This window comes from Rosa chinensis, chromosome 7, assembly GCF_002994745.2.
Source record: "Rosa chinensis cultivar Old Blush chromosome 7, RchiOBHm-V2, whole genome shotgun sequence".
Lineage (NCBI taxonomy): Eukaryota > Viridiplantae > Streptophyta > Magnoliopsida > Rosales > Rosaceae > Rosa > Rosa chinensis.
In genome coordinates, this window is record NC_037094.1 from 61,084,176 (window position 1) to 61,094,485 (window position 10,310).

The window sequence follows — 10,310 nt, forward strand, 5'->3', positions numbered from 1 at the left end:
AACTTGAGGGGGAGTGTAGAATTGCTGTAAATCTATATGTAATTAGGATTTTATTTAATTAGGATATCCTGTAATTATGGAAAGATTGTTTCCTATTAGAGTTAGACTACTCCTTTGTACTTGTATATATACCCTCATTGTGGGATGAATAGAATAATCGAATTAACCTTGAATTGAAGTATTCTTTTCTACTTGAGCTGCTGATCGTAAAGTTCACGTTAGTTAAGCATGTGTTCAGCTACTTCTACTATCAGCAGATCATTACAAAACTGGTTAAATTAAATAATTCATGAAAGAGACCAAAGGCCAATGTAATCTTAAACTTAAAAGCCATTAGATCGCTTCACAAGGAATACAGATACAATTGTATAAAATAAGAACAAGAAATAAATTAGAAATGGATGATGAACCTTTGAACTTAATGGCCACTCAATCCAAGCCTAAGTCTTCTGCACTGCATCTCAATATTTGGTATTCTTTGTATGGGGTAAGAGACTGTATTACCGAGAGCATATGAGAGAGTGTAGGGACCCAAGCTTTATATAGAGAATTGGATATTCTATAACCTCCCATAAAGGAAACAATTCAAGTCCAAATCTCTATTATAATTGCATATCTTTTTAGGTTAACTTAATAACCAAGTCATATTAGATTTCTCCATAATTTACGTGGATACACCATAAATAAAATATATAGAATTAAAGTCTCAAAATTCTCCAATTACTTATTCTGAGTAAATTGGTAAGTTGTTGATGACTCGATGTAAACTAATGATAAAGTCCATTTTAGTTTTACAGCCAATCGATCGAAAATTAAAGAAAATTAAACAAAGTTGGATTTAATTAGGTAAATTTTATAGCAATTAGCGAGTCAACTAGGCCTTCATGACAGATGGGTGTATGCTTGTTTATCCAATTTGATGAAAGCTAGCAAGTTTAATACCAGGGCCGGCCCTGAGGGCTGCCACCTGAGGCAGCCGCCTCAGGCCACCGGCTCCCGGGGCCTCCGTAGTTTCTGTAAATATGTTAAAGATAGTATATATATTTTGTTTGCTTTTCCAAAGAATAAATGGCTTGTTGCTCCAATGGAGTTGAAATCAGTTTGAGTCCTTACCACCAAGGTTCAAATCCCAGCTTCCCATTCCTCTTTTCACTTCTCTTTTCTTTATTCAATCTCCTTTAATTAAGTTAATTTTTTTTTAGACCCCGCCATCCCACCGTTTTCTTTTTCTTTTTCCTTTTCCATATAAACTTTTCCTTTTCTTTTTCCATATGACTAACTAGTTTAATTCAGAAATTTATGTAGGGAATAAAAATTCATATACTTTTGTTTTGTTATATTTCATATTTACTTTTATTCAAAATACATGATTTTGTATTTTATATATATATATATATATATATATAGGAGGCCACATTTTAATTCTTTGTCTCAGGCCATTAGAATCTCAGGACCGGCCCTGTTTAATACCCTTTGCTTTCTATATATATATCTACCACCCTCCACGAATACGTACAGAAAGCGTGCTAAGTTCTCAGCTTGCTCATTTTTTTTCCCTTCGAAAATCTAATTGGTTGATCGATTAGTTCTTAAGCTGTACAGAAATCATGGCTCTCCTGTTGTAGCAGAAAAGATCATACTCAAAAGCCCAGCCCTTCTGAAGGTTCTAATATATAATTTCTTCCTGAATGCTTTTAGTCCTTAATGCATTCGATAACTTCTTCGATCAATTAATTAATTTTTTTTTTTTTTTTTGTAAATGACATATATATATATATATATGCTTCTTAGTTTTGCTATTATTGTCACCTTAATTCTAAGTAAGTAGCTGTACGTACTATCTTTGATCGTTAATGAAAGCTGCCGGCAGTATGATTTAGTAGCCTCTATATATCTCCACAAAGCAAAAATTCTATTAACTCATAAAGATTAATTCTTGAATGGCATGCAGTACATCTTGGAAACAAGCTGCTATCCAAGAGAACACGAACTATTGAAGCAGCTAAGGGAAGCAACTTTCGACAAATACCAGTTCTGGTATGGACAGGATATGTTATTATTCATTTTGACAGATTGTTCTCTTGTTTTTTGTTTTTTTTTGTTTTCCCTTCTTTCTTCAATAGGTAATTAGCGAAAATCGATCAAATATTAATATTGAGGTGTACAATGAGTAGATGCAAAACGTTCTGCACCGTAAATGAACATAACAAAAAATATCACTAGAGACGTAACACCTGCATATATCAACTAAGAACACGATCGATATGGTGGTATCGTACGTAAAAATACCCTATTGAAGTAAATTGCACAGTGAGAAGTGTAGCCGGTGGTATGTAGTGTGACTAGTGTCACGCAAATCCAATGCAGCAGAAGATTATAGAACTCAAACTTATGTTGAAACTAGCTAAGAAGTCCTTCCACTTAAGGTAGAGATGGAGGTCTGCTAAAAGTGTCGTAACATGGCCATATTAGTAGGTGATCTCTCACAAACAAAAATCATAGAATCATGCAAGTCTCAAATCTACAACCAAATAATATTAGGAATCCAAATTCATTCATGTACCAAAACAACAGGCCGGAATCCAAACTCGGAGCTAGATCCCTGCATCTGGACCCAGCTTCGATCCACGGACGGCTCGGATCCCAGAGCAAATTGAGGCCTTCCATCCTACAATAATCAGCAATTTTCTTTTACTATAATGTTTTGAGTCATCACACCCTATAAAAATTATGAATAATGAATTAGTTTTTAGTTGACCAAAACAATTATACATAGGGTAATATATACGTAAGTTATAATCAAATACATTTCAACTATAGATGAAACAAAGCCAATATCAAATTTATCCATAAAATAACAATTGCAACACGTACATATATGCAGGAGTATTATGAATGTGCCAGTTGATGAAGGGTTGCTTCTCTCCGTGCTTCTAAAGATCAATGCAAAGAAGATATTGGAGTTGGGAGTGTTTACTGGTTATTCTCTTCTGACCACCGCTCTTGCCCTACCGGCTGATGGCAAAGTACGTAATTTATACATGCATGTAATATGTTCGGCATGTAGATATTAGTTAGTTAGATTTGGCAGGTCAACACGTACAACGGTTTCATTTTCAGATAACAGCAATCGATCCAGATAAAGAAGCCTACGAGGTTGGATTGCCGTTCATTCAAAAGGCCGGGGTGGAGCATAAGATTGACTTCTTTCACTCAGATGCCTTCTCAGTCCTAAAGGATCTCATTAACAATGTAAGTTTGTAATCATCATATCGAGTAGTATTCTTGTGATCATCAGTAATAGACTAGTATAAAAACTTGAAAAATATTTCTGTTAACGGTTGAAGCTAGATGTAATGGTGAATCAACGTACTGATTAAGAGAATACCACAGTTGTAGCGTCATATAGGATTTTAGTTTGATTGAAAGTTTGAAACTAGCTAGAAGTTCGTTGGATTGCTGGACCAAACTATGAGTACAAAAATAGAGTAATTAAGAATGCTCTTGGATAATACATGCAAGTGTTGATTTGGGCGTTTAAACTTGAAAACAGGGCAAGGAAGAAGGGAGCTTTGACTTCGCATTTGTGGATGCTGACAAGGAGAACTACATCAATTATCACAAGCTTCTAGTAAAGCTTGTTAAAGTTGGTGGGATAATAGCTTACGATAACACACAGTGGTTTGGATCGGTTGCAGAACCGGCCGGAGGAGACGGTGGCGAAACCTTTAAGGCCAGGCAGAAATCATGTGATTAAGCTGAACAACTTTCTGGCAGGCGATTCTCGTGTTGAACTAGCTTTTGTTTCAATCGGGGATGGCCTCACCCTATGCAGGCGCCTAGCCTCTACTGAAACTAATTAGTAAGAACAAGTACTACTCCCATGTACGTTGAGGCTCTCCGTCTCTAGTAAAGAATCCTTTCTTCAAGTAATTAATTCTCTACCAAAAGACTTCGAACAATGTTATAATCAATATACAACAAGATTAACCTTCTTTCTTTTCTATTATTACATATGTATGAACTACATTAAAATGAAAAATAACGAAAATTAGAACTAGATGCAATAAAATATCAGAAAGAGAGTTTCTATTAAGACCTTCTAATCTATGAAAAATAACGAAAATTAAAACTAGATGCAATAAAATATCAGAAAGAGAGTTTCTATTAAGACCTTCTAATCTACTTACTAGACCTACTCCATTTTTAATTATTAAATGACCCATATGTTCTTATATGAAAAGACTATAACAGACAACAAAATATTAAGAACAAATATATATATATTTTTTTACGAAAATAGGTCAGCCCATTATATAAAATTTAGCAAGCAGTACAAAAACGAAACACCCCTATGGGGTCGACAGAAAGAATCGTTCCTTAGGGAACCCCAAAACCTACTCTAAACAAGAATAAGAATAAGACCCGAGAAACCCCTGCTACACCCACCTTTTAATACCGATACGCACCCTTATTCCAAACAAAAATCTAAAACCCCCGAAGCAGAGAAAGTAAAATGAATCCTCAGAGGAATTGATTTTTGCGACCTTAACAAGAAATTAAATAACATTCAACATGAGGGGAGGAGACTCCCCGTTCATGTCATCTTCCTTCACCTCGCCCTCCACTTCAGAGGGTACAGTCACCATCCCAGCCTCATCCACTTTACCCACACCCACAGTCTCCTCCTTAATCTTCCATTTCCTAGGTTTCTTAACTTGCCCTTCCATTTCAAGGACCCGAGCTACTTTGGGCTTGTTCTTGCTTCCACGAGGACGCCCTAGTTTTTTCTTCTTAGGAGAAACTATAATTTTACCATTCTTGTGCTGCAGCATCAGAGTAGTATCTTCATCCACTTGCAACTCAGGAGTAGGAAAAGCAAGATACCGTTTCCCCACCTTTCTAAGCTCAAAGGCTGCTTTTCGTTTCAAACCCAAAAGAAACGGTTCTGAAACCTTCAAACTCGGATATAATTTTCTCTCCACCTTCTTGGTATCCAAGACAATCAATTTAGGTTTCGGTTTCAAAGGCACCATGGAAGCCCAGTTGGTGAAGCAATTTCTATCACTCAAACAGGCAAGGACCTGCTCAGTACCAGTAGGAGTACCATGCATTAAGGGTAGGGCTCCTATCTCATAATGTGACGCATGGGCTTCCACTTGCCCATGCAATCCACTCTGCACCGTAGTAACTCCCTGTACCCCCACTTGTTCTGGGATCACCACCATCTCCATTCCTACATCATCCTCCTCCCTCTGCATCAAGGCAATCCCCGTAGCAAAATCAGACCCCGAGTCCAGCAGCTATCCTTCCAACACCAAACCAGCCATAGCCGCCGTCGGCGGTTTCTACAACAGTTCCTCATTTTCTTTCATCAAAAAACCATCACAACCCAAAGTATCTTGTTCAAACAGGCCACAGTCTCTGCAAAAGACCTTCACCTTCTCATAAAGCAAAGTAATCTCCGGTTCAACTGTGGGAGAAAATTCAAACAACATCCATGTACAAACCCGGCGACGAGTATCTAAAATCAGACGGATTCTCCTCCTTACAATGAAGGGCCGATTGATCAAAACGAATCACTTGACCAATAGTTGAGCCAATAAGTGTTAGAGCGGTCTTATTCCGAATGGCAACCGGTAACCCTCTTACCGCTACCCAGATCTCCATACCCCACAATGGGACTGCCACCACCGAGCCCATCCCATCATATTCACCTAACAAGAGCATGGTGTTCCTATAGAACCAGGGACCACCATGAAGAGCACGATTCCGGTCAGCTTCAAGGTTAAATTGGAAGAGAAAGCGATCGCCGGAATCTTGGATTGAAAGACCAGATCTGAGACGCCAAATGGATAGGACTGTGCTCTTGAATCCCGGGAACCTGGTTTTAGGTCCAAGCAGACGACCCACCATATACCAGTGGTCGTCCTACAAAGCCGCCGCCCCTGCCAACCCAAGAGACACTCGGGCAGAGCCATTGGAACCAGAAACAAGACTAGCAGAAGCCATGGTTTCTAGATCGAGGTTGAAAAGGTGTTATCGCAGAAAGTCTACAAAAAACCCTAGCAGAGAGACGGGTGGGGCAATGTACATCACACACGTCTTTTTTTTTTAAACAAATATATTTTTTTGTTCTGTCTCCAAAGCTTTATCCCTATAATAATATAAACACAATTTCATTGGGTGTGTGTGTTTGGTGGGGTGGTAAGGCTTTGGTCTCATATATAAGAGGTCAGGAGTTCGAGCCCCATCAAAGGTGGGAATGGGGTGGGTTTTTTAAAAAAATAAATAAATAAATAAACACAATTTCATTTCCATTTTCAAATCTCATTTATGATTTTATTTGTTCATGAAAGCTTCTGAAGCAAAAAAAAAATTCAAAAGATAAGCATTCAAAATTACTTGGTGAATTATACAAGAACAAAACTATGATGCAATAGAAAAAATATTAGATAAATGTTCTTCTCATTAGTATTACAAGATCATGAAACTGAGTATAAACTAAACCAAATAAGCTTGTGAAGTGGCATATAAGATAATGTTATATAAAAATAATTAAATGAGCAAATTTAATTTTTGTAACCATAAAACATGAAAAATTAGGTTAGCTCAGTGGTTAGAGCACCCACTACCCAAGATCGAGGTCATGGGTTCGACTCACCATGGGAGTAGGAGTGAAATCCTTTGATCCTCTTTTAATAAAGGAAAAAAAACAATAAAAGGTTTGAAAACAATTATGGTAATATTTTTTAATTAGTTATCAAGCTATGACTTTTTTTCAATAATTATTTCAATTTTTCTTTTTTTGGCAAACAAACAATTATGGGAGCAATAAAACTCATCTTTAATGCTTGGAACATTCCATTTATACGTAAGGTTAAGTTAGGTATTTGAAAGAGGTTTAGATAGCAAATTTTACTTTTTAAAAAGCAAATAGGAGGTATAAAGAGCATGAGAGGTCAAAATTAGGGGTGTGGAAAACATGGTACAAACCGGCCAAACCGGCCAAAACCGACCGATAAATATGGTTTGGTTAAGATTTTTTAACTTTAAAAATTGAAAATCGGTTCAATACCGAACCAAACCATTTATGAACTGGGTTGGTTTGGTTTCTCTTGTACTTAAACCGCGGAACCCGAACCGACCGATATGTTTGAAACATTTCAAACATAAGAGAAAAAGTTTTTTTGTTATATATATATATATATATATTCATTTGTCCAGTTTGTTTTAAATAAGTTCTAAATCTCCAGTTATAACTTTATTCTCAAATGATATACTATCATATTGAATTCAAGGCTCAAAGGCCTAAAACCTTAGTATATAATCGCTACAATTTTTTTGATCCTTTCATATCACATCTCTGATCTCTCAATCTCTCATTCTCTGATCTTTAATACTATCATATTAAGCTAGTATTGATGGCTAAGTCATTAAATAAGTGAATCACTTTGAATCTAATTTAGGTTTTAGTTTTGGACTATATGTTTTGGATTTTAATTATTGAATTTTAAATTTAGATAATTTAACACAATTTCAATTCTTGAGATTGAATTTTTACTATGAATTTTTTCATAAATAGCATGTTAATATTATATAGATGAAAACCGCCTAACCGACCAAACCAAACCATCTTTAATTGGATTGGATTGGTTCGGATTGAGCTTCTTCTTTTTTATGACCGGTTTTCCAAAATGACTAAACCGCTCACTTTGGCATAGAGATGGTTTGGAGTCAAAACCGATCTAACCCAATCCATGTGCAGCCTTAGTCAAAATGAGCAAATACGGATATTCCAATAGAAAAACTCTATCAGAAATAACCAGGTTAAAATACAAATGGATGCAAGAATTAATGCACAATGGATACAAGCTGGGCGCTGTAAAAAGTTGCCAATAGCATAGCCTGATCATAAAAGGGCAATTTTCTATCAATGTAGCCAATGATATTATTCAAAATTATGATGGGGATTTCCCAACCCTATTGAGGATAAGGGCTCCATACCCACCCCGGTCTCCGATAAGAATTTAATTAATCAAATTTTTTTTCTCTTGTTTTCTAATTTTAAAATACATACTAACGTGAATCTCAATCTTACAAAAAGATATGTTTTAGTTACGGCTAGGTTCGGTTCGGTACCGAACCTTAAAGCCCAATACCACCTACAGAACCGAACATTATTGGTACACAAAATGGGCTACCAATTACCAGCCAAAAAGTCGGTATACCGAGACAGCCGGTTGGTATCGGTTGGTTGGGCCTCCAACTGACTTTAAGATTGGGCCAGATTTCAGCTCCGGCCCAACTGCAATTGTAAAAGCCCAAACGGCCAAACCTGTCCGGCAAATGAAAAACTGCAATAATCATATGAATTTAAAGGCCCAACCATAAGCAAATCTGCAAATGAAATATAAGGAAAGTTCAACACTTCATCTCATCATAACTTCAATTCAACCATAAGCAAATAAAGCAATACATCAACTTCAGTTCATCTCATCATCACTTCATAGTTCATACAAATTCTAATTCAAACACTCATAGTTCACACTTCACACAAATGAATGAAATGATACAATAACTAAGTGAACACTAGGACATGAAAACAAACTGTTGAAGGACTCAAAGTTCATCTCATCTCATCTTCACTTTCATATTTGCTTGCTGTCCTCCCTCAAAGACTCACAGTTTGTAACTTTCTGCAATCACAGTTTCGTTGAAAATAATAAAAATGTTGGCAGTAACATATAACAGTTCAAACCATTTTCATCATATAACATATAACATTTTCATCATCTAACTTTGCAAAGAAACTAACCTCTTGCTCCAAACCGACCAACTGCTCCGCTCCTACATTGCTCCAGGTCTAAGCCGCCCTTGATTAGATGATTACTTGAATGGTTGAGATTGGAACAACACCTGAAAAGCACAGTAAGAAAAACAAACTTGAAGTTTAAGAAGAGCATAACAATTCACAGGTACATGACTATATTTTCTTCAGTCTTTATTCTACCTACAGCCATCACATATAGATAGTGAGTACTGACATTATTCAAAATTACTAATTCATTTGACATTCTTTCAAAGAGGTTTCCTGATGATCAAATTTATCCTTATTCTCAAGATGAGATGTATCTATTACTCATAAATCAAACCTACCACAATTGCTGCAAATCAAATCTACAGACAATTATCAATTATGCATAATACGAATTAATGAATTATACCTTCAATTGTGCATTGACTTTGCCTTCGTCACCCTCAAAGTCTCAAACAGTCAAGCTCAGTCCTCAGTCATCCTGTTCCTGCAAGCACAGAAGGGAAACCATGAAAACCCAGAACATATTGGTAAAGAAAGAGCAACAAATCACAGGTTCAAAACTCATAGATACCACTTGAGATTAAAGGCAACAGAGACCCATTCCACTTGAGATTAACGGCAGCAAGATGCAAAACAGCAAAAGCATTAGAGTCTTAGAGATTACTCAATTTAGAATATGAATCGAATGAATCCAAGCACTTCTAGCTAAAATTGAAACAAAAATCGAATGAGTCTTAGGGAAAACTCACCTGCCATAGGACACTAGGACATGAATCTCTTATCTCTGGGTTCGATTATTGGATAGTTCAAACTTCCAACTTCAAATGGCTGAAGGAGAGGCGGAGAGGGTTCGAGACTTCGAGTCTGAGAGAGACTGAGAGAGGGCTCGATCTGAATTGTGAATTGAATTCTACCTCCTTAGGGTTTGGAAAATTTAAAACCGAACGGTTATAATGAAATAAAGGGAAGAAGGCCAGCCCTGAACAGTGGACATCGACATGGACTCCTCCTCTGTCAACGGATTCGCCATGCTAACTGTTGTTGCCAGATGGTAGAGAAGCTGGCGAATCCGTTGACAGAGGAGGAGTCCATATCGATGACCACTGTTCGGGGCTAGCCTTCTTCCCCTTATTTCATTCAAGGTTTGGTTTTTATAAGATTTCAGTTCTTGGGTTTTGGTTCTTTTATTTCAATTGCATTGTTTGATTCGAATGCAAAATTTGATCATTTGGGTCTGGTTGTACTGAAAAGGTTATTCTTGATGAAGAAATTAAAGCTTATTTGATTGATGGATTCTTCTGGTTTTCTTGGAATTGAAGAATTCACGTTTTGCCGCCATCACATTATGACAAATAGTGTTATATTTCTAATGGGAAAGATTTTGGGGACATTGAGATAAAAGAATTAATCTGGCGTTTTACAAATGCATAGAAGTTAGTGGCATTGAATCTATATTCAATCTTGTTCAAGATCTGTTGTAATTGCTATC

At 36.5% G+C, this 10,310-nt stretch overlaps 1 pseudogene; it reads left to right on the forward strand.

The window, feature by feature from the left end:
* The first annotated feature begins 1,068 nt into the window (after positions 1-1,068).
* On the forward strand, positions 1,069-3,863 carry LOC112178341 (annotated as a pseudogene).
* The last annotated feature ends 6,447 nt before the right edge of the window (positions 3,864-10,310 follow it).